We start from the raw sequence: 26,156 nt of genomic DNA, 5'->3' as shown, positions 1-26,156 counted from the left end.
AATTCACTTATAATCTCACAGGTGACCTTTGATGATACATGCTGGAAGGCCATGGAAAGGAGAGAGCTTTTTATACTCCTTAAAAATTCCCGCTGGTATATATCTTATTAGACATGTACCTAAAGAAGTCCCCCATTTCGGTTACTTCAACTGCAGGATGGCTGTCCTGTGTATCTGAGCACACAGAACTCCCCGTACCTCACAGGGGCTGCAAGTCCTCAGATCTAGAAACAGCAAGTTTTCAGGGTGTTTAACTACAGCTATCTGAAAACTGAGAGCTGTGAATCCTGTTCCCATATGGACATCTTTGACTAATCAGGTAACGTTCTTAGTGAGATCTGAAAAACAGAAGTCTTACATACATTCATCATGACCTTTCAACATTTCCTAATTCCTCATAGAACAAGCCCTTCTCTTCTTCAGCTAACCCTTCGCTTTCCTCGCTTGATCTCTACCCAAGGCTCAGCCACACACCCACTGTTAAGTTTCTACATGATTACAAGATCTTTGTCTGAGGGCTCACTCATGAGCCTCTCTTTCTCAAAATCCCCCAAAAATGCAAAATTTGATGCCCAAAACCCAAGTTTCCAAGACTTATGAACTCAAGTTTCCAAGACTTATGATAAACCTTTCAATATTAAAGCAGAGAGAAAAGGGCGTCTTTCAGGACGAGGGAGGAAACGGGACCAAATTTGATTTGATTTGAACAAATCTAGATTTGTAGAAAGGCTAGGGCTAGTCTCTCCTTCATCCTCACCATCTCATTCATACTGATCCAGCTGCCTCTCCCTAATGCCAACTCTTCTGCAGCTGCATTTGACATACCTATGAAATACTCATCCAAGAAAAAACCTCATAAAAGCATAGATAATACATTGCATTTAAATTTTATGACATGACGGTCATTTTTTAGGGTTTTAATGTTCATAAGCATTTTATGCATGTGTTGCAGAAAATGCTACTACACTGGAGGATTGATCACTAGATCACTGGATTTTGATCACTAGATGGTAGAATGAAGTTGGGAGAGAGAACACATCTCAGTAAAACACCTTTTGCACTCTTGAATTGGTATCTCAGCACTCCCTGTTGAGCTGATTAGAAGCCAGTAATTTTTAGATGAATGCCATCTAATACTGTTGTTCACGCCTCTTGTCCTCATGTTTATTATTCCCAAGTGAGACAATTATTTGACCTGATAGTAGGTTTGAATAAAGATATTTACTATTCCTAAATCTTCTGATTCCTTCTTCTCCTTTCCTTTCTTTGTAAATATTTCCCTGATTTTCCGTATCACACTGAAACTAAAACAGGACAAAAATCCCTCTGTATTTGATGTTATTGGGGTTCGCTGCTTGGTTCCAAGAGGAATTTTTCACAATTTTTCCTTGTTTGTTCTTATTTAGTTCTCTATAAAATGGATTAGGTATGTCTCGTGACACTTAGGTGCAGCAGAATAGGAGAAGAGTAGCTTAGTTTGAAACCTGAACACCGCACATCCTTTACGGTTTTCTTCAGCCAAGGTTTATGCCCCCTAAACTGCTGTGGTGCATGTTGCAATCCACAAAGATTTAAAATTCATCAAACAGACAAAGTGTACATTTAATACTCACATGAGGGAATACAGAATGCCTTTCAATACATCAAACTCCTAAACCTTTTACATCTTTCATTTTTAAGCTACATGGATTTTGATTTGTACAATTTTAAAGATATTCTGAAGCCTAGTCAATCTAAAACTAAAAAGCACTGTTGCACAGTAAGAAATCAAGAAATACAATTCAGCAAACCTGGTATAGTTGGTCCCCAGGGAAGTTTTTTTCCAATTCTGTTTGTCATAGCCCAGATCCATCATGTCATGCTAGCCTAACTTACTGCTACTGTCTTTTTTCTTTTTCTTTTTTTTTTTTCTTTCCCCCCTTTTTTTTGGCACACTCCAACTATTTTCTGTTAAACTAGTGCTGTCACAAGAAAACATATAAAAATGCTCTTTTGCAAACATACTGTTTGGTCTTTACTGAACTCTCCAGAGCCACGGATTTCTCTCACTGTCTTTATCGGGGTGAATGTTGACAGATCACTGAACCTTACTGTCAGCGGTGACAGGCTTAAAGCTGTTTTGTGCAAGGTGGAGAAAAAACAAAAAAGGTTTCTGTGCCTCACATCTAGAAGGTCCCTGATTTAACAACAAAGGCTTATGTTCAAAGATGATTAGCTTAAAGGCATTTCAGAGAGTTTTGATTGTAGCAGCAGTTGGGTGTCTTGCTACTAGGTGAAATATGTATTCCCCTGAGAACAAAGGCAGCAGCAATCCTATTCTGCTGAGATGGCAACTTTAATAATTCCATTTATTTATCAGTATTGTGTCAAGATCTTAAGGATTTTGCCCTTCAGGTGAAGTTGGAGGTAGATGGAATGGATACGGTGCTGAACAATCTCACTAAGATATACATGGAAAATGTCCCATAACGTCCTGGGGGAGAGATAGAAAAGAATCCTAAGGGTTTGACTACACATAACACTGATAAATGTCTTCAAGGTTTGTGAAAAGAAGGCTGAGGTTTTCACATTGAGCTTTAGCCTATGCATAAAGCAGTGAGACCAAGTGTTTTTCTCCATATAGTGAAGCATTAGAAGAGATATTAATAGTGCAAATTATCCAGGGATGTTTTCTGTGCTTCACCCAGAAGTTAAAACAGAAAAAATAGGAATATGGATTAATCTTTTACAACACATTGGAAATATTAACCTGGTACATTTACTGTTGGATCTTTTTTTAAAAAAAAAAAAAAAACTTGAAATACAAATAATGGGATTGGCTGAAAAAAATAATTGGAAGGATTACTGCAACCAGCAGTGGTATGAGTAGGGCTTGATTGAGCACAGCTATTACACATAGTTAAACTCGCACAGAGACAAAACACACTGTTGCCTTCAGTTACATAAACATTTTCTGTAAGCTTACCTTATTTTATGACTTTCAGTGACACCAGGACAGATTTCACTGTCCCATAATGAAAATGACCAATAGGAATAAACTATTAATTTGGTGAGGAGCAGAGAAATACAGATAGATACAGATATATATAATCTTCATGCACCATCAGAGAGATATAGAGGACTTTCAGAAGGAAATGTCTCCTAATTAATGATGGTTTGGAGCCTTATGAAGTGTGAAAGAACGTCTGGAGGAATGTGTAGCGTAAGCATGACTCTGAGGGGCCTCGTAGCGTAGCAGTAGAAAGCAATAAAAATGTAGGACTAACGTGCAAGAGGGAGGGCTAGGTAGCTGGAGGAAATGTAAGATCAGATTTTAAAATACTTTTGATGCCCTAAAGATAGAGCATTGAATAATTACTGGGTCATGATAGGCCTTCCTCTTTCAAAGGTCAATACATGGAAAACTTCATATTTTAAGAGAGAAAATGCACTTTCCTCAATATGTTTACTCTGTTACAGTGGGTGAGTTCTTGGCCACGTCTCATTAATGAAGATCTCATGACCCTGCATTTCCATGGGGTCACTGGTTATAATTTCCCTCCCTTGATACTGCAGTGGTCATATAGGCTTATTAGCAGGTTGCTGAACTGACATTAGTAATGACAGTGAACAGCAGTCCATATGAGAAATAGCTTGCACTAGTATTTGAGATACAAAACTTCCCTACTAATATGAAAGTGTGCATAGTGGAGGACTATACAACAGAACATCTTAATCCCTCTAAAAGTACAACACAGGAAAATGTGTTGCAAAAATATCAGATAGAAACTTTCTAAATGTAGAAGGCTGCTTGCAGATCAATTTTCAAACATATCAATTCTCCTTAGACATGCTTTTCTTATGATATGTCAAGTTCTAGAGCTGCGCAGACTGGCCACCACTGCAGAGCTAACATTAATGTGTCCCTCGACTTTGACTGGCAGCAGCTGTGCTCGCAGCCTCTACTGTTTCTGGTACAAACTATTCCTGCCAGAAGCACAGATAAGCTGTGCAGTGGGAGAGACTGCACATACTGGTAATTTCTCAGTAGGCTGAGCATTTACACAGACTCTGTGGACCAAAACCCCTGATCTCTAGGATCAAGTCTAAAAAGACCTCTGTTTTTATTTCATGCAAGGTGATGATTAGCTCAGAATATTATGATAAGAACCAGAGCAAACATTTCCAAGCCAAATGCCTTTTTTTCTCTTTTTCTTTTTTGGTTTCTTTTTCCTTTTGTCTAGCACGGGGTTCTGGCAAGTATGGGTGTGCAGTGTTTGCCAGAATTTAACTACACATTTTCAAATTACTGGCCCTTTGTAATTCAAAAGATATCTGCTTTCTGTGGGCCTACTTTCCCTTCTAAATTGATTCATTACTTAAGTCAAAGTTTTACACTAAGCCTTCACAGAAGGCTGAGATTACACAGGTGCAGGTTTACGGGGTGGCTGCAGCCCTCCCAAGAGCTGTCCTGGGTGCAGCACCTCCCCAGGGATGTGACAGGCTGGCAGCTGTGTAGGTGCAGAGTCCCTTCCTCCTTCCTCCCTATTCACAATGCAGCTGCACCAGCCTCTGGATTACAAATGTATAATTTTCATTTTTTATTTCAGAGCTACTGTAAGGTAAACTGAGCTGGCAGAAACTCCCATGGTCTAGCCAGAGACAAGTGGGCTGCGCAGAACAGAAGTTAGCTCAAAACGAGCAGAGGGATATTAATTTCTGGGTGTACAAAGTCCTGAAAAATCGTTTCTCCAGAGAGCCCTTCAGACGGGGACACCCACGAGCTATCTAATAGCTGGGATTTCAAAACTTATTCCCAGGCAGCTGAGGAACACCACCAGCTAGAAGTAAAATAGGAGCAGCTCAGCCCGTTCGGTCTTAAAATATTAAGACCAAGGTGCGCTGCTGTCACAGAAGGACTGCACCTGGAGAGGGTGATTTGTGCTCAGCCCTGAGCCAGACTTTTCTCTCTCGTTCTGCCTCTGCTCCTCTTGCAATGGTATCACATATGGGTACTCTCTTGAGGGATGGAAATCACTGGTTCTCTGCCATCCTGAAATGCAATTGTTCTACTTCTATCCAAAGACCAGCAATCTTGTTTTCCTAAAAGCCTTTTCAAATGATATGTGCACATGGCATCTGTTTGCAATGTATATTTGCCATTAGTGCTTTTAAGTAGGAATGGTGGGGTCCGTATGGCACAGAACATAAGGATTGCCATGGTAATTAGTCATTATTTGGACTAGCAGAGTAACCGCTATCAAAGACTCTTAACTCACTCACATCCTAATGTACTCAATGTATTTTCTCTGTTTCTGCCCTTTATCTAAACCATTTTTGCTCAGAAAATACTGTTGATATTTACAATTTGCCTGATGCATTAATTTATACAAGAAAATTAAATACAACAGTTTTAGGAAAGTTTAGGTTTTAACATTTTTGAGGATTATACGCTTTTCAGTATAAAAGAATATCCATATAACATCCCTAAACTGCCCTAAGTTAAACGAAAGCAACTAAAATGAAAGAATAGCACCTCTATAACACAGTGTATGTATATCTCTAGCTGAATCTATACTGAGCACAAAAAGAAAGATTATTTACTTGTAACTTTTGTTCTCTGAGATGTGTTAACTATGCATGGTTTTTGGGTTTTTTTTCCCCCCTCTCTCTCTTTCTATCTGAGAGTCAGATATTTAATTCTTACAGTAGCCAACATGACTGCCCAAACATGACCATTACTGTGTGGCTTTCAGGAAGCCAGGGAAAAAGCATTCCTACCTCACCATTCAAGCACAGAAATACTGTGCAGAGCAGGGTTGGAGGCCATGATGTGAGCAAACACACCTCAGAGAGGAATGGTCATAGGTATAAAATTGTTGTTTTCCCCTTGAGCACCTGTACGTATTGAAGAGTGCTCCCAAATCCCCGTGATGCTGTGAAACAGCAAGGCCATTGCACCTGGTGAAAATGAAAAGTCAGGTCCAGGTGAGAGAGAGATGCCGCAGGGAGAGGTGCATGAGCCTGACTATCTCAGGCACTTCCCTAAGAAATCTCCTAAGGACAGGGCTGAAAATTACAAAAACCCTCTCTCAAGCCAGAGGGATGGAGATCTTGTTCCAGTAGAAGGAAAGATTCGACTTCTTCCTTCACAGCAAGTAATCTGGATAAGAAAAGTGAGGCACATAGATTCAAGGGGATAAAGCACTATTGTCCTCTTACCTATGAAGATAGTCCTTTTTTTTTCCTTAATGAAAATATCCTAACAGAGTAAAAAATTATGATTCAGTCTGAAGAATAACCAGCACGAACACTGTAAATTGGAGGGAGACGGCTTTTAGCTAGCATACTTGATCTGAATTCAGCTTGAGAAGGTTGGAGACAAGAGTCAGGACTCGGGGCTGTGCAGCATGGGGCCCCACAGGGGCTATGGGCAGGGAAAGGCCAAATCCCGATTGCAGGTTCCTGCCTTCACTCGCACGCAACCCTGCCCAAGGCAAGGGCAAGAAAGAGGACATGCAACATCTCTGCCCGGAGGATCACGGACAGCACGGAAAGGGGTAGGGAAGGAGAATAGGGTGCACCTGAAGTGAAAATTGAATAGAATACCATGAGCAACAATGTCAAAAATTAATCTATCAAAACTTACAGGGGCTCATTCTACCTAAAAGTCCAGTCTACCTCAATAAGATATTGAGGAAGGGAAGACACAAGAAAAGTAATAGAGGGAACTGATTTTCCCTTTCAGGCACACCCTGAAAAGACATCCCTTGATATTAACGTGCACATTGTCGACAAGTTCATGCTAAGAAATAGCTGTGGACAAATGCTCTCTCCTCCGATGACCTACAGAGGAACTCAGAAGAAGGATCCTTAGGTTGGCAGGGGTTGAACAATGGTATTTTTCTCTTAAAAGATGCTGCCTTCTGAGTGACTTCATACTGCACTGTGCGAGCAGCAGGAGAGAGCTGCTCAGCCTCAGGAGCTGCACTGCGTGGAAACGGAGCAGATGGACAGGTTGACAAGAGTGAGAAAGTTCTCTGGAAACCCCCAAGTCACACAGCCCTACCTGTGAACACGGTAAGCCCGAAGAGGAGCACAAGGACTACTCTTTGAGACTTTGAAGTCTGGAGATGAGCAAAACAGTTTGTGATGCTTAATAATTATGCTAAGTGGGCAGGTGGGAGCCAGATGCTGAAAAAAAGCTTCAAACATGAAGGCATTGATGCTCCAGTGCTCTACCTGGACTTGCCTGTAGACATTAAAAATATTTAAACATTAAAAAAAAATTAACATTGGATCCTGAAAATGTGCTAGTAGTGAGCAGTAGAGTATTTTTACACTGGTTACCATATTGGCTTGCCTAGAGCATTCGGATAAAGTTTGTATATTTGTATAGTTTATGTTGGATTATCATTTCTCACAATGTTTCCACATGTTCTTTCATAGAGAAAATAATGTATGATCAAATGCTAAGTCCTATTTTTAAACTGCCTTTATGCAATTTAACTGAAAATATTAGTTTATCTCGTGCTATTCTGTCAAGCAATATTATACTGATTAGGTTTTTAAAATATTATTGATGTAGATGGAGTATACATAACCTGTGTTTATACTCCATTTCATGTGCTTACATCTTGAATCTTGATAAACTTCTAGTTTTTGACCATACCCTTGTGAAGGATCAGAATGTCATAACCCCTTTAGTAAATATTTTAAAAGGCTAATTTGAGTGAGTAATTGCATTCCAGTTCAGAAGAATACTAAAATAACTAGTTTATGTGAATACATCCATCCTAATGGAAATACACATTCCAAAAGAGTTGGAAGAATTAGCTTAGCATCACTGCTGTATAAAATTCAATGACTTGAGCTTTCAGGGCTGCACAGGCAGACTGAAAACATTTTGGCTCGCCTGGATTTGCATCCACTGTATCTGCTTCCAATCTCAAATTCCAATAAACGAACAACAAAGAAATCAAACGGAAACTGAGTGGCTCGCCAGCTTGAACCTTGCTTGCAGAGAAACCAGACAAAACCACACAGTGTGAGGAAACAAACATAAAAACACAGCGTAATATGTTTTCTATTGTTTCTGCCAAAAAATGTCAATTGATCCAGATCCACATGAAATCTGCCTTCTTCTGCTTAAATTTACCCCACACTCACTGAAGGACTGGTGAGATGTAGTGAACTTTAAAGTGAACAAGGCCATGTTCTGGTTTAACCTTCATTTTCATTTCATTGTAAAAATGCCACATACAACCATCTCTCAAAATCAAACAGGAAGATTCACAGACAATTAAAGCAAGCCCTCATGCTTCTGCTCTGCTAAATTTTTTTCTATATAATGCCTGCTAATTCCATGCATCATTGTAAAATTAGGAGACCCTATCCAGACTAGTAGCTTAAACAGTATTAACAATGCTACGGCAGTGCAAGTATGCATGAAACAATGGAATCCTTAAGGGCTTACATTTTAAGACTACTTCTAAGACAGTAGCACTCATAGTGCAGGATTAGACCTGATGGCGATAAAAATGTTTGGGCTCTACATTTGCTGTCATCAGCTGTATCGCTGCTGTTGAGCGCCGTCCTTTCTGAACCCTGAACTCCCACCCTGAACCAGAAAAGTATTTCCAAACAAAAATGTTGTAGGAAAAAATGCATTCCGTGAAAACACATTGGTTCAATGGATTACCATTTTTACAAACTTTCACCTGGAGAATTCTCTACCAGCTCCAGGTCTCATTCACGGAGCACCTGCTTGTGACAACAGGTACCTACGCAGGCTGTCACTGCCTCTACCACCTCAGCTGGCTACAGTAGCGCGCCAGCTACCAAAAAACAAAAAAGCCACCTCTGTCGGGCAGGTATTAACTCAGCATTGGCATTTGCAGACTAGAAATGTTAGCCATCTGAAGGACCAGCGTATGTATGTCCCTATACAGATACATTTGCTTCTTACTGTCAGCTTGATCTTGAATTAAGAGGAGAGCTAACGATTAACCTGAACACGTTATGTAGCAGAAATTTTTTTTTTAAGTTTCTGAGTCTGATGCTTTTGAATCAAGTATAAACACGAAAGAAAAGGGAAATTCCTAGTAAGAAAAGCTGTCTGTTCAAAGTTAAATGTTGTTACAGATGGGAACAGAAGGACTTATTGCTGCAGGACAGCGATCTTGCAGTGCACATCTGGAACATGCTGTCTACTCCCAGACTGGCAGTGGAGACTGAATGCATCAGATGCCATTAGTCAGAAAACGTGTCAGCAGAAAAATTATGATAAGTGCACGAAATGGTCAGATGTACGGAAAGGCACCATTTGCAGATTTGTTAGTCAATTAGGCTTTATTTGAAGTGATTCCCCAAAGGTTTCTTGGGATAAGAACATTGGTTTTCCTTCGTTTCGCCTAGACTGGTTACAGTTCAGCAACAGTGGACCTTTATATAGTGTTAGGATTTTTATTTTCAGAACTGTCACCACCTAGGCTTTGAGCTCTCATGATTTCTTACTAGACAACTGCATGTTGTCCAAATATAGGCATACAGCAGATAAACAGCGCTGTGCAAAACTATCAACTTTTGTACTGTGAATGTTCACAACCTCTCATTATTGTTACTACTTAAGTCACGACTATAATGCAATCATTTTTGTTAACAAATAGCATTGGTCAAGAAAGACTGTTCACAACAAACATGAATTCCACCTTTGGGAGGTATGCAATCTTTTTAATTTCCTGCTCATAAGTTGACTTTTGGGGTTGCTAATACTTGAAGAAACATTGTTCAGCAGCCAATTCCAATTCGTAAACAAAAGGTATTTGTGCAAAAATGAGATCATTTCTATACTACAGTTTCTATCTGCCACTAAAATATATCATCCTTCAGTCAGGGAGTATGTTGAATGCAACAGCCACACGTTGTGTCTACCAAATAACATAGGTGACTAATTAGAAAAGACCATAGGCTGAAATTGTTTGGCCTCACCTGATTAAACAGTTAGGAAAACAGGAAATAAATTTCTATAAATTTAAGTCAATTTGTTAAGTGAAAAAAGCCTAAGGAAGCCGAATAGCTTACTTGTACTGAATTATCTGAGTAACTGTGCTCTGCAGCTTCAGTAAGAATACTGCAGATATTTGAAAGTTACATATTTACTAGAAAGATCTTCAAAAATCTTTTTAAAAAGTAAAATGTGCACTGAACTTTTCTGACATTTACAAAAGTAATTAATTAATATGATTAAGCAAATTAGACTGAGCCAAAGTCTGACTGATTGTAAAGCATGCTGCAAGAGCCACCTGTTTGCTAGAAAGATTAGATACTATAGTGCTGGCAGTTAGAAAAAACAGAGAATTATGAAAGATAAGATAGAGAAACATCTATATATACACTGACTTTTCAGATCTGTTTTATATAATGTGCATCACCAGATTATCTGAGCTTTACCTGATAAAATAATAGTCCATAAGACATTTTTGCTTGGAAGAAAGCCCTGCACATTAAGCTAAAGTCACTAATAGTGCATAAGGTTATTTATGAATCCAATTCCTAATTAGGCACACAAAAACCTTCATAGATCTAGCGAGCCAGTTCCCAAGATCCAGGAAACATCAATCACTAGCCATCTCTCTAGATCCACCTTTCTTGACCTTAAGGGCAGCAGTATACTCTTCCGCTAGAAGCATATAACATTTTTGCCTGAAATAACACTTACATTTAAGAATCAAACTTCTGCTTAGCAGTAATTGCACTATTGCTATGAGATTTGGTAAAATGTGCAATTACAGGTTATCCACCTCCGGTCACCTCTTGCAACTTTAAAGAAAACTTGGAAATATTGCAGAAATTGTTTTTTTTTATAATTTGTATTACTATGAATCCTGAAAGCCCCAATTGTGTATCTCATAACGTTAGACACTGTGCACTCACGGCTGAAATGCACAGCCTGTAGGAGCCTGCAGTGCAAGTGTAAGAGAGAAAACGTGCCCAACTCTAAAGTACTTAGAGTAAGAGTAGCACCGGCAGAACAGCATACAGCAAACACTAGCTGCTAAAGCATTAACTCTGGATCTCTTTCAGAGATCCATACCGACCCCTTCACTGTCAGGGCTACCCATATGGAAGTTAGGCGGTGAGCTGTACTGCAACACCATGAGCACGCTTCTGGATTTCAGTGCTGAACTGTTCCCCATGCTCCACTGCATGCACGCTGAGTTTCCCCAAGGAAGTGACTTGGGGAAAATCAGCTGATATTCAAGTCAGAAAGGGGATCAGAGCTGGAGAAGAGATGTAGCCTTTTGTGTTTATAGTGCAGAGACAGCAACTTAACTGTGTTGGTAATTGAGATTGTCTGCAGGTGAGGCTTACAGTGCAGGAACAAAGCTCTCAGAGTCCCCAGAGCAGGCAAGAGATGGAAGAGGCTCCGTTTCCAAAGGAGCGACTAAAGACATGGAGGAATCACCAGATAAGGACAGAACGACAGAAGCCCTGGGAGAACAGGATTTTTACAGTTTATGGTATCAGAGCTGGTTAACAGCCTAAGGCAGTTGAGGATGGGCTATCAATTCCAAGTTTTATGGAACTTTTTAATGGAAGTGATGCCTTAGTGCTCACTCTATGCCTTTGTGATTTAGCTGAGGCTAGCATGGTGCCTTGTATATTAGATTACCATAGCTAAAATAATACACTGGAACCTGAGATAACAACTAGTTTTGCGAGTCACAATTCCCACAAAGAGAAAATACTAAGAAACAAACATCCAGGCAAAACTGAAAATGCTGGATATAAAATCAACAAAGAGCTGACTACTAGGTAGAATTCTGAGCATCGTATACCTGGACTTTTCCAGAAACGGTTCCAGCCACGCTCAACACTGCTCAGCCCTGCTGCTTGTAACATACTCCTGCTGTACAGGTTAACTAAATGCAATATTAAAGGTGCAAAAAAATGTGATTTGAAAGTTCTGACTGAAAAACAAGCAAACAGAACACACATTGTACATGCTATTTGCGAGCCAGTGGATCTAATGGTTCACTTACTTTACAACCTGCTTTGGAATAATTTGGCACATCTCTAATTTTAACAAGCTTCAGTGGGATTAGATAAAATGCAGACTTTGTTTACATCAATTAACACTCAAAGAAGTACAAAAGAACTTGTTAACTGCATTTACAAACAAAAAGTAACGAAGCGAGAGTTTGCCCAAACGAAGCAACTGTACGCCTCGCTCAGATTGGTACAGTTGCTCTCTGAGAGACTAAAACCCAAAGAAAACCAAAAACCCAACAACTAAACGGCACTCTCAGAGGCAGAGGTGCGTCTGAAATTTTTTAGTACATTGTTAGATATAATCTGCCTTTAAATTAATTATATTATCAGTTTTACGTACACCAAATTCACAAAAAGGACTGCTTTACCCAACATGCCATGTACACGTTCAGCGAGTTAAACAGAAAACCAAAAACACTGCAGCTGAGCTGACAAACACATTAGCCATTGCTATATTATTATTCCCATTTCCAATTATTTTACCTTGACTGATTATAAGCACACTCTTCTCTACTTATTACAGAGCTGGAAAGAAAACGTGGATCACTTCAAGCCCAGCCTAGTGCACTGAGCATCCTTAGAGATAATAAATGGACACATTACACGCTCCTCGTAAAAGGTCTGCAGATAGTAAGTGAATGAAGAAAGATAAACAGCGTGAAGGAAAACGTAGGTAGAACTGAGAGTTAAAAAAGCAGAAGGAGAAAAGTAGCACTATCATACGATGCCCTTCTGAAAGATCCAGTCCAAGTGGGGATAAATGTTTTGCCCTCTATATCACACATTTTCCATAGATCTGTATGCGTTCAAAATCTCTAAGTAACAAGAGCAACCTCTAGAAGTAGTTGGCTTTTTTTACTCCCTCAGGATCATCCACATTTAAGGAAACATTTTGTTTCCTTCTTAGGCGGAACGCAATATATTACAATCTTATTCCTCTATTATTTCCCATTATTAGCGCAGGGATCTACAAAGCAATGTTGCTACCACAATTGTTATGTTTTTAGTTGCATTTTGAGAGTAGCCAAGAGGCCTGGACACTATATAAATATGTTTTTATTACTCTAATAGTATTCCATTTTAATTAGAAGTGACGCTCCAAAACAACAGGATTACGCTCCTCACATGAACTATAGTCAGTGAATCCACCGGCCGGTCAGCCGAGGCAGTCAGTACTGTATTTCCCGGTCCTGTGACACGGCAACTTCTCCCTCCTAATATGACAAAATTAATTCACACAAGCTGATAACAAGGCTATTACTGCACTGACAACGGTAAAAGGTGGCTCAAGTGGAACAGTCTGGCGTACTCCAGCATTTCAGAGCGAAGGTCTATCGAACTGAAACGACACACAGAATCAATTTCCTCAACTGCTTCTGCCTCTCCAAACGTGCCGCATTACACCCCAGGACGCGCCTTAACGAAAGAGAGGCGAGCGACGCCACGGACAGCCAGCGAACGAACATTAACGTAGCGCTCTCCCGCACGAGGACGCCGGCCAGCTACTGAAGACAGCTTTCCACGTCAACACTTTGGTGCTTGAGGACCGTCAGGACCGAGATGGCTTACGTAGTCACCGCTAACTAGGAGGAAGCGGTAGGGACGGGGCGAAACGCGCAGCTTGCTGCACAAATTGACGAAGCCTTACACATCTTGGTGGTCGCTCACCCCTGAGCTCCTTTCACGCCCTCCGCCTGCTTAACTCCACTAGGCTGCTTTTTCTGAAGTCGGGCTTATTAACTTCAATAGTTGCGCCAGGCAAGGAGCAAGAAAACAGTCTTTAATCAACTGGGCTACACTGGCTATATCGCATATATCGTTCCTGAAGACAGGGACGTTTAGTGAAAGTTTAAAAAAAAAATAGAACAAAGGAGACCTCAGGAGGAATTAAATGAAATCAAAAGTAGCTCGGACACAGAACTGATTGTTTTCTCCCCCTCCTTCCCCCCCCCCCTTTTTTTTTCAAACAAAGAATAAAGACTGAGAATTTAGGAAAGTAACAGAAAAGGAAATGTTCCTCTGAAATCAAGAGAAACAGGCTATGCTAGAAGCAAGGAAACCTTTTAAGCATAAACAGCCAAAATTGTCGCTATGGCATTAACAGTATCGCTGTTTAAAGGAGGTGTTGTGAACGCTGCTGCGAGCCGGAGCCCTTCGTCCTAGCGCTCAGCCCGGCGAGCGCTAGCGCTACTCCAAGACGGCCGCTGCGCACGCGTTCAGGACTCACTACTTGGTTCCACGGCGGCTACTTGGTGTAGCCCGTAAGTATAAACTTAGGTATTTAGATGAATCAGAGAATAAAATGATAAGCTTTAACTGGTAAAAGAACAACATAGTTTAAACCCGAGGATGATTCTGGCATCACGGAGCTCGGGAGCCTCAGCGTACACGATCCTAGTCTTCTACAGACAGCTCTGATTTGACTCTGCCTGTAGTCTCAGGTGTGAACTGGCTTTCAACTGCAAACGTGTAGCTGTGCTAGGGGTCACGGTGCCAAGCTGCCAAGCCGGGCCGAGAGGCTGAGCTTACGCTAATATGGCTACAGGGCTTTTGCAGCGCAGCTGGCTCATGCGCCATGGGTTTGCCTGCAAGAGGCCAGGTACGAGCTAAGTCTCCTCACCTGAGGAACCAGCATCCCCACACGTCTCTGTCACCAGGCAGCAGAGGAGTGCAATGGGTTTGCACGACCACCTGAATTACGGTTCCAAACAACCATCTAGAGGCTTGGGGGACCCCCCAGAAGCTGCACGTTTCTGCAGGTAGCAATAGGCACTGTAATGTCTCCTGGGAGAAACCTGCCTCCAAAATGCTCTCTGCACAAGCCAGATTATAAATGCAAGAATATCACAGTACATGTAGGTAAATTCCGGAGAGGTACTTGGAGGTTGGACTAGATGATCTGCAGAGGTCCCTTCCAACCTAAACGATTCTGTGATACCCACACATTGGAAAGTCTCATAGTTGCTTAACATTGACTACTACACAGCAATTAAGTTTGTTTTCTGTTAGCAAACACATTAAATTGCATGGGGTGTGTGTGGTGGGGGGGAAGTTTCCTAGATATAACATTTATTATGTCTCCTCATCCACCACTCCTCAAAAAAGTCTATTAATTAAATACTTTAGAAACGATTAAAACACTTATTTAGAACCTGTCTCACTGGCACCTGTTAATTCACTGACCCCCACGACGCTATGGCAGTAAATGTCTTATTTGATTGCTTCTGCTACCAATAAGTCAGCATCTTAAAGACAAAGACGACATGATGCAACTTCATGTACCACAACATTGCCTTAAAACACAAAAGCCAGTATCTAGAGGCACAGAAACGGAACATTTATGTAGACAGGGCAGCACAAATAATCTATTTAACCTAATCTTTTAATTACAGGAAGCATCTCATAGCAAGACATACAAGAGCAATGAAATGACCCAGAGCTAGAAATCAAGATGATATATTTGTGCATGTGAAAGTAACACCAACAGAATTCATAAAAGAAAACCTCCTTGGGCATTATTATCTTTCCATCAGGATACACTGTCATCACGTTGAGAACAAGAGAAAAATGACTTAAAATATGTTATTAAAATACAAAAATGTAAAGTAGAGGGTAAAAGGGAAGGAAAACAAGACTAGAGAAAGGTAAAATTAGAGGGGGGAAATACAGGTAGAAAGAAATCTTCATTCAAATAAAAAAAAGAGCATCAGGTGCGGGGGGATAAACTATGGGTCAGACCCTAATAGCTTGACACAGTCCAGCACCTATTCTACAAAAGATGCAATGATTTCAGTGTCATTATTTCCTCAGAATACACTATTCAGCCAAGAGGGATGTACAAATCTATCCCTGCTTGGGCAGTATGCAAATCATCTCCCACTCCTCTGCAAGCTTTTCAGGCTAGCTGGCAGAGAGTCCCCTGAAGAGTCCTGGCAATGCCACCTCTCTGTGGTGGGAAACGAGCATCTTGCAAAGAACCCCCGAGACGGTACTGCCCCCTCAAATCTGCGCAAGTGGAAAAGTGTTGCCTGCGAGGGGGAGAGGGAGGCAGCCCGTGTGCATGAGAGGCAGCAAAAATAATAGTAGTAATTATAAAAGTGTCCTGAAATATCAGGAGATGGAGAAAATAATTGATCCTTAAAATAAATAAATAAATAAACAAACCAACTACACTCCTTGCTATATATATTTTTTCCCTCCTTTCACATTTGTGACATTCTGACCCTTTGTTCAGATCCTTTACCTTACTACATCTAAGTTATTACCGAATATTTGAAAAAATTGGCTTCCCTTCCTTTGATCTTCTACTATTGGATCACATTCTTCCTACTCCCTGTACATAGTTCTGCACTCCCACATTTATTTTCCTCATTTCTTTGTTTACATTCAATTTTACTATATTTCTTCACACTTTTCTGCACTGGTAAAGTCTATGTTATGTTCCAACAGACATTACTCTCTCTTATTCCTTACTTTGCACTTTTTCCTGATTATGTAGAATACTTGTTTCCAGAATGACAAGGAAAAAAGAAGAAAATTTATACAATGCTGAAAACACATTCCTTTCCACTCCAACTACACCCTTAGCTACATCGTGCTGCCATTGTTTTCCAACAGAACTTGTATTTCCAAACTTGGGAATTCCCATTAGTCTGTTTGACAGAATTTTCCTGCCTTTTCTCAGAAGGTGTGCATTTTTCAAATGCCAATAACATACCACTACAGAATTTCCCAGGAGTAACAGCTTGGTTTGAAGGGCTCTTATTCAAGAGCCTTAGCTCCAAAAAACCCATTTGAAGCAAAAGCATCAAAACCGACAATTTACATTCTATAAATCAAACCAAAACTATAACCAATGTATTTGCTTAATTAATTTTAGAATGTGAATATAATTATTAAAAGTGTGATTCCAAACTACTACCAAAAAAAAAAAGTAAACAAAAAAAGGGAGGGGGGGAATATTTCAGCTCCTTTACTGTGTTTTTGCAGCTATCTCTAAGGAAGCAGGGGGATACAGAGAGCTTTGCCAGGCTTAACCCCCGAGTGAGGACAGAGCATGGCCTCAGCAGGGACAACCCAGGTGAGAAGGCCTGAGGCTAGAGCGGTTTCCACTTTGCCAATTTGGGGCTAAAAAGCATCAAAGTACAGGAGATCTCTCTCAACAGTGATGATATCAGTTTCCAAAATATGATAAAATGTCAGAGAGATAAAAATGTATTCCCCCCACTTTCCACAGGATGTTTAAAACGGAATCTGTGTCTTACTCTGAAAGGTGGGCAGCATTTTCTGAATAAATTGTACTTTTTCTTTATAATCTGTGTGCTGCGACACGTCTTCCTCCAGTCACTCCTACAATAAAAGCCAGAGGATGTAATAAGCTGTAAAGAGTCACAATCTAGCCAGCTCTTGTGTCCGACCTGCCGCGTCCACCCCTACGGGTTTCCACTTGGGAGAACACCCACCCAGGGCCCTGGCGACGCGCTGCTCGGGCTGTGCCTGCGCCGGCCAAGGACGGCCTCGCACGGACGCTGCCCTGCCGGGGAGCAACGCACGCGAGAAGCAGAGGCACGACGCTACGGATGTGCTCCGACACAACCACGTGAGAGCTGGCCCGGGTGTAAAGCGAACAAGCTCCGGCAAGATCAGTCTGTTGGCATCAAGGGAGGTGGGTCTTGTTACCCTCACTGAAAATCCAGCCTGGTCTATCCAAAACCTACTGCAGCCAAACCGATCTGTAGGAGGTAGCCCTGCACCATGAGAAAATACGCGGGGCTGTGAACGGGTAGTGCTACCACAGCAAAAAAAACCCAAACAAACAAAAAACAAAGATAATCCATTCTATGTGGATTTAAATACTCCAGGACGTGGTATGAAAATGGATAGACATTGGTTGTTTTAATCTCTTGCTCCGTGACACCTGGATGGTGTCTCCTTTTAACTTTACTGCACATGAACTATGTGCTCTTAATCTAATTCGAGAGACCTCAGTAGAGACCAGGTTTAAAATAAATAGCCATTTTTCATACTGCAGCACTGAAAACGGCTGAAGCACAACTCTGCTTACTCCATCTGAGAGTTTGGCATTTGGTGATAATAGGTTACTTCAGATAGTTCAGGGGGAAAAAATCAAATCATTCACTGAACTATGTAGTATCAGTGCAATTCATCTCAGCCCATAACAGAGGACACATTTAAAAGAATATGTAAAGTATGCCTCCACCTAGTGATGACTATGTACAAATAATAGAAAATAATAATAATTCTCTTACTTTATAGAATCTTGGTAATTGGCTCCCTTTTTCATAAATTTAAATGTGCACTTGTACAAAGGTGCACTTTCCATCCCGAAAAACCATTCTGAACCTCAATCTGTAAAAGTTTACCTGCAAACTCCGACATAGGAGGCCCGTAATCACATTCCAAATTTCAAATAAGTCAGCATTTTAAATAGCAATATATTTATAATAATCATGGCTATGATCACAAAAACATAATGGTAAAGGGATATCGAGTAATGCACTGTGGATTTTAGGTGTTAAAATAACTTGGTATTGTAAGTCGGACGCTCCATTTTTAAAGTGATAAGCTAGCCATATCTCCTCTTTGCAACTTTGTATGCCAAAGGAAATATTTGTTCAGGAGAGTTTAAAAAAAAAGTTTCTGATTGGTGTCCACATTACATTTCCACACAGTATACCAGAAGCTTCTTGGATCATCCTTTTTTCCCCATGATGAATCAATTAGGAAAACATTTTTTATTTTGAGAAATATTATAGCTCAAAACACTTATTCCGGGTTATGAGATTTTTGGTCAGCAGTTACAGATATCTTTACATGAAATCCCTAGGAATTTATTCACCCTAAATCAGGGAAAAGGCAATGGAAAAATTTAAAAAAAATTAATTTGATATAAAAATACACCAAAATTCAACTAGCCCAGCCCCTATACCCAGATTCAAATTTATAACTCCATCATCCATAGAAAAAGACTCTATAAATGGGATCAGTCGGAGGTACATCCTTCAAAATGAATAAACTTTGAGGAGGAGGTTTCAAAACCAAGCGCCCATGTGGAAAATGTTCTTCCTAGGCTTTCCTTCCGTTTGCGCCACCTGGGAACTACCTTAAATGTCTCGCTCAGGCTGACTAGGATTGTATTACCATTTCAAAAGGCCTCCTCCTTCCATGAGCGGTGAATCACAGTCTAAGAACGACTTTTCTGCTGAAAATAGAGACACATATTTTCTAAAAGAGAAGGCAGGTCACCATTTGCATTTCTCCCAGCGCAATCAAATCGCCGGCTATGGTGCATTTAACACCTTGACGCATCTAAACCCATCCTTTCCCAAAAGAAAGTTAGCAGTACAAATCACTCCTAGACACAGACCTGAATCCCTCCCTGGTGTGGTCTGGCATAGAGAAACACAAAAAACGGAGTAAAGTGACTTAGCCAAGATTTTTTTCAAAAAATGTAGCAGCTGCATACTGAAATACCAGCACCAAACATGTAAACAAGTCAGATTTGATTATCTCTGAGCGAGTTCATTTAGGATTCATTTTTCTCTTTGTTTTTCAGGAGTTTGATAAACTAAGGGAACACGTGCAATGATTGGGCATACATCAGGAATTTATTTTTTCTTTTTTTAATATTAACTTAGCCTAAGAGGCCTGCAAAAATCATAATGTAGCTCTTTTCACGCAGGAGAGCTGCAAAAACTTAAAACTCCAGGCGGCAAAGAACGAGAAAGCGCACACGCCTTTTACACTTCTGCACTCCCTTTCCGCCGCCGATTGCTGCGGTCTGCGAAAATACCGTCTTCCCCCGTTTTAGGGGTACACAAAACGGCAGCATCAGCACCCCAGGTCGGAGCACGGCAGGCTAAAATAAGCGTTAATAGGATGAACCCTGTTCGGCTTGGCCCCGTTAGGACCGAGAAGCGCTTACAAACCGCTCCGGCAAGTGGCGAGCAACCTGAAAAAACCTCGGGAGCCTCATCCACCCATCCGGGACGGGACGGGAGGGCGCAAACGAGGCCCGGCCGAAGCGTTGGGGGTCTCGGCCCGGCGGCGGGCGCCAGCGCGAGGCCGGACCAGCCTTCGGCCAAGGCGGCCAGGCCGGCGGCGCTGCCTCGTGCGCTGCCCACGAGATGGCAGCAATATGTTTATGAATAACGCAGCGACGGGCAAGGCTGCCGCCCGCTGCCATTTCGCCTTCCAGCCGCCACACCCGGCTGCGAAAAGCCCGCCGTGAAACCGGTCGAAAGACCGCGGGGGAAATAAGCAGCTTTGCCGCCGTGCTTCCGCCAGGGGTAAGCAGTAGGCCCGACCGGCTTTTTGGGAGGGCTCAGGGTAAAGCCAGGGCGGCCGGTGCTTCTCCTACCGCGCCGCCGCTCTCCCGTCGAGGCCCTCCTGCTCTTCGGCGCCTCTGTCCCTGACAAAATTGTTTCACACGCGCACGAAGCGTGAACTGCTAAATATTGACCGCTAATAATATTTTCTTTTCTGATGGACAAATAACGCCTGCAGTGAACGAAAGCCGCAGCGTAGCTGCCCAGAGCGAAGGGATCCGCGCGCTTTCTGAAGCGGCACACGCGTACGAGCGCGCCCAGGCGCTCGCACCTCTCGCGGTCGCGGAAAGACGACCTCTTAAAAAAGCGCGTTGAGCTGTTATCCTAATCGTCTTCCGTACGCGCAGCGGCAGATGTGGAGCGCGTGGGTTTTCCAGGCAGCCTGGCCTTCAGAGGGCAAACGTGGCCTTGCTTTGCCCTTCGGTTTCCGGGCGCTCAGGAGTTTACTGCAACCCTGACAGGCCACGTGTTTACAGGAGCCGGTTCCCCCGGATCTTGCCTCGCCTGCTGCGCCCAGCGAATCGCCCCGGCTGCCGGTCCGGCTGGCGGCGGCGCGGGCGCTGCCCCTTCGATAACTACGTTGGACCCCATGGCAAGTACTTCCACCAGCTACAAGGCAGGGAAGAAGGAGCTTCCCGGGGGGACAACCCTGCTCTCATTTCCCTCTGCGGAGCTGAATCCCGCTGACAGATCGGATATCCGAGGTCCCCGCGGCTTCGACGCGAGAGATTTCAGGGCGGAGAAAGCCAGAGCGTAGCCAAAACCCTCCCCTCGCTTTCGGGGTGAGCAGGTGGAAAGGGCTCTGCTGCTTAGGGGCCACAACCTGGAAACTGCGGGAGAAAGTCTCCTTTAACTCTGTCATGTCTTTTTACATGACTTTTTTTTTCTACACCTGTAACAGCTTTCTCGTTCTGTGTTTTCTGTTACCTCTTCTAGATGTCCCTACGAGTTGAGCAAGGTGTTATTCCCAATACAGTGAAATTTGTTTTCAGTAGGACAGCGATTAGAGAAAAGGAACCATCTAGCTAAGATGGTAAATAAATAAATAAATAATAATAAAGTTTTCTTGAGAATTTTGAATCTTCCTTGAAGTAGGCAGTCATGACAAAAAGTTGCATATCAGAAGGGGCCTTCAAGATTTCTGAACAGTAATAACTGTTCAGCAATTTGTTGAATAGGATTTTTTTTTCTTTTAGTTAAAAAGAAATCTGAGTAGCAGAAAGCCAAAGACTCTCTACTGTTCTGATTTTGTACTCATAAAATATACAAATCCTTTGCTGAAAGTCTCACCCCAAAGTAGACGCAAGAGCAACAGAAAGCAAGAAAAATATATTAGGCATAATTTTGTAGCAACTATATATTTTCTGCTCAACCTGCCAGTTTCATGAATGAACTTGCACAGTTGCTTGTTCCTTGAAACTACCTCTTTAGGGAGACTGAAGACTCAGTTTCCCAAATCTTTTAAACATACATAATCCTTGAAAACGGTTTCTTCCCACTTCACTCCTTGCTAAAACATTGTCCATTTTCTCATATACAGTATGAAACAAAGTACAAACATTTTCATATAAGTTACCAAAAAAAAAAAAAATCATCTACAATATGCCTCCACTGTTTCAATTTCTTTCTGCTGTTCTTATATGTAGGAAGTCCAAGGCTTTACGGTTTGTACGTTCCCGTCGTTAAGTGTAAAAGTAAGCCTTGCACTCGCTGCTGTAGGACTGCTGAAACTCATCCACTTCTCCACTGCGCGGGGGGCCAAGGGGTGGGGGGGGGACTGACTTCATTACCTGGCGTTTCTTAAAACTTGAACTGCATTAAGGACTTGTGTGTCTGTGTTTACAAAGCAGCCTGAAATTTATTTCATCCTCTTTTAACATACTCTATTTGGATTAACGCGGGCAACATTAAAACTTCAACGAGTGAAACAACAGTGGCAGAAGGCAAGCACGCCCATTCTCCCAGATTTGTTGACGCGTGATTATTACTCACCCAGCACTTCTGAAACAAGACGATGAACCTGGGTACTAATATCCTATACGAGTGTCCCAGTTACCAGGCTCTTACTTTGTTGCTTATTCTGAACTAGATGAGGATCTTTTTCTCTCTCAGCCAGTACTTCTACCTACCATGCCTTTTAACAACCAAGAATACTTCCTTGGGTCTCAAGAATGTGTGCTATCAACACAGGTAAACTGATTAACATTAAATCCGCCCTTTTCATTCAGAACAATTCATTATAACTTTCCCAAGCATCTCTAAATGCCTCTCCTCTCTATCACCTTAAAATCTCGTATTAAAGAGAAGGGAATTGACTTTTCAGTTACATGATGTTTATAATGTGTACTTTGTGCGTGGTGTATTTTCTATAGAACTTTCCCTCATAAGCAAAACTGCTTTTGCTCTTATGCTATGTACTCTCTCTCTTACTTTTTTAAATCAACAATAAAAAATTGGCATACAGGAACGCATTGAAAACACAGCCCTGCTGGCGTTCCTTGTGTAAGATTCTGACTGATTTTTCCCTGTGCGAACGCGGCTACGATAGCATATTCCAAAAGCAGTGGTTGTGATCTGAAGCATTTGATACCTTAGAAAATTTAGGTCCTCAGAAGAGCAAGACAATAAATTAGTAAAGCATGGTTTCATTTGTAACTTTTCGTTTAAAAGAAATTACAAGATAATGGGACAACTAATAAATATTAATAAAAGATCTGCTTTTCAACAGGTGTAAATCAAAAGTTATTCCAAAAATGTCAACACAGTTACAATATTGGGAAAATAGAATACGAGTCAGCTCCCAGAACATAGAAATCAGTATAAATTTGTATATAGAAAGCATTCAGTAACCACAACTGTGATTCTGCTTTTTGTATGCGGATCTATCAAATACAGGAAGTATTAATTGCTTTTCAGAAATGAAAAAAATCACAACAAAGATAGGTAAGTTCAATAAAATAAATAGATTCACACTTTTTTTGTACTTCAGTTACAAAAGAAAAGAGCTGATACATGGAGAAGTCAGGAGTTTGTTTGCATCCATCCCTTAGGTTTTACTGAACATTTTGGCCGTGACTTATACGGTAAGGTCAATACCAAGACAATGGGAAAATCCAAAATACAATACGGAGATCAGTCCAAATTGCCCTATTCAAGAGCTCTTAGTCATAGTAATAGGAATAGTTTACTTGCCTGAAAATATACACTTGAACAACTTTAAGAGAATGATGATTAAGACCATTTCTTGTGCCTATTTTAAACTAATTATCAGTTTATTATTTAGAGTATCTCTTACTGACATTATCTAAAAATTGCGTGATGCAGCTCGGCTACTTCTTTTAATTAAGCAATGATAAATTCAAGTCCCTGGTTAAAGAAATTAAACCAAAAACATAGTGGTAACCTCGAGAAGCAGACAAAATGCTATACAGATTTTAAAACAGGAGCAGGTCAGTCTAATGCAGACCTAATTCAAAGCCAGCAAAGATTAGTCTACTAACTGAAGACAAAAACACTCAAAGTCTGAAGACGCAAGCTTTCTCTGGGCCAGTTTAGAGCATAGACCAAATTCCAGCTGACCACAGTGACTACCAGGAGCTACACATCCATCCAAGTGCAAGCTGTTTCTTAGATTTACCTCCTCAATGCAGCCTTTCCATTTAAAAACATAAAAAGAAATCCAAATATCTCTGACATTTCCAAAACACTCCACAGGGCACTCTCAATGCTTCCCTCTAGAGAGATCATGAAAAAGAAAATGACCCTCCTATGGCAAAAGCTGATGACTTAACCATTTTGGCGAGGCTTCGAGATCCTACAGTGATCCTGCAGTATATAGAATAAAAGAGTTTGTCATTCAGATTATGCTTTTAAAGCTTGAGGAACTTCAAGGATAAGGGAGTTATCCTGTATCAGCATCATAAATGCTATGGAAAACATGCAGTATATATGAAATCACTGAAAAATAAATTTCATGTAAGGCATAGGTACAGTTGTACTTTCACATGTCACACTGTTGGAACACTGAGTATCTCATAGGGAGACACAAAAATGTATTTACAATTCTTATTTGTGCATAAATGAGTAACCCCTAACAGCTGCAGTTTACTGAGATAAAAACCAGTATCACACTAGAACTGTGGCAAGAGTCAGGGCATCAGGCTCCAGAAATTCTTCCTTGGAAACCTGCTGAACTTGGCAAAGGGAGAAAAAAAAAAACACTTAACAAATAGTAATAAAAAATGTGATAGTTAAATGAATAGTGCTATTAAGAGAACAAATCTGCTTCCTCAATTCACAAGCATGCTGCTGCTGACCTCCCCCCGCCTACTCTTCATCTCCTTCTTTTTTTTCTTCCTTTTCTTTTTAGAATCACACAAAAGAAATCTTCCTAAACCTTCCTAAAAAAGGAAGTACTGTGTAGCCATAAGATTTTGTGCTAATGAAGCTTTTGAATTGGGCAGCCATAGGTCAGAAGAACATCTTCTATATGGTCTTGGTGGAATTTGAAATGAAAAAGGGCTCCTTGACTTACAAGCCAGGTTGCTTAAAGCAGGGGAAAGAATCAACTCCAAATGAAAAGTTTACTAGAGGCAGATATTGAGTATTGAGAAAATCTGTAAACTAGTTATCAATGCAGCAGCAACCAGTTTAGTATTCCCCGCGAAGTAGCCATCATTTTATTATTTTCTTCATTTGTAACTCACATCAAAACCCATCTATCCAATATAAAACTGAACTAAATAAAGGAAAGAGGAGAATGACAGTGGCATAGGCACCGTTTCTGTTGCAGTTGCTGACTGACAACACTGCCATCCCTTAACATGGTTTTATTTAGTTATTACAACCATCTCTCTGTAAATGACACTTAGGATTATTTAAGATTATGTTGTAATCCTTTTAATCCTCAGTGCTTTAAATTTCAGGCTAAACACCAAAGAGCAAACTAGCACTTAGCAGAAATATTTAAAGCATGTGATTTGAACATAAATCTTCTTTTATTCACCACTCCTGTGATGAAGACCTAGTGTATCACGTCATTTAGCCAGAGAGAACAAATAGCGCAGTAGCTCACAGCAAACTGCTACGTTTCCCCACACTGCGGGAAGCTGTTTCAAAGTAGTTCTTTTTCGCAATGTTAGCTATATCATCATTGAAATAAATGAAGGGAAATCAAAAGGTTATATTTTGTAAGATGTATATATTTTAGGCTACTGTTAAAGAAAACTTGAAAAAACCCAAAATGTTCAACAAGAAACAAAATAGATTGCATGCACAAATTGGACAGTATGTGAGACAGATCAGACTTATCCTGCTAAACAGGGAGTAGCTCAATTAAAATGAATGGAGTAACAGTGCTGAAACCTCATGATCAAGACCAGAAACCCAAATCATCCTGCCTGAATTTCATTTACTTGCAGTTTCCTCTTTTTATTCCCTGCATCGATCATGTTTCCAATTAATTTTCTTCATGATGCTCCTATACTCCATCTTCTTGTTACCACCCGTTAACTGTCATATGCTTAGATTTTAAAATTAAGATTTCCTGCTTTTTTTTCAACCCAAAATCTCAACAGTCATTTTCTATTTCTAATCTATAATTCATGAACTCAAATTGAGCACCCAGGCTAAATCAAACTCAAAATTCTGCATCTAGTTCTAGTACAACATATTAGCAGAAAGCAACCACTGCTCTGTTTGAAGCAGAAAAGAAAGTCTTATTACTCAGAAACTAATGAAACAAAACTCCACCAACCATGCTTTGTTGTCATGCTT

General features: G+C 40.9%; 1 protein-coding gene and 1 long non-coding RNA gene across 10 annotated transcripts in view; one reads left to right on the top strand and one right to left on the bottom strand.

Moving 5' to 3' along the window:
- Positions 1-26,156, bottom strand: part of ARHGAP15 (Rho GTPase activating protein 15) — a 351,974-nt gene that overhangs the window by 248,174 nt on the left and 77,644 nt on the right. The gene's annotated exons all lie outside the window — the stretch shown is intronic.
- The window catches only part of LOC104145702 (uncharacterized), a 67,071-nt gene that overhangs the window by 29,737 nt on the left and 11,178 nt on the right, over positions 1-26,156 (top strand). For 2 of the 3 annotated variants that reach the window (XR_694412.2, XR_694413.2), the window contains exons 2-3: positions 6,896-7,059; positions 12,557-17,437. This is a non-coding gene — a long non-coding RNA (uncharacterized lncRNA). Of the gene's footprint in view, positions 1-6,895; positions 7,060-12,556; positions 17,438-26,156 lie in introns of those variants that run through there. The other variant, XR_694414.2, reaches the window with a different exon arrangement.

Source organism: Struthio camelus, chromosome 6, assembly GCF_040807025.1.
Source record: "Struthio camelus isolate bStrCam1 chromosome 6, bStrCam1.hap1, whole genome shotgun sequence".
Lineage (NCBI taxonomy): Eukaryota > Metazoa > Chordata > Aves > Struthioniformes > Struthionidae > Struthio > Struthio camelus.
Note: the sequence above shows the minus strand (reverse complement) of the source record. Positions and strands in the feature narration are given on the sequence as shown.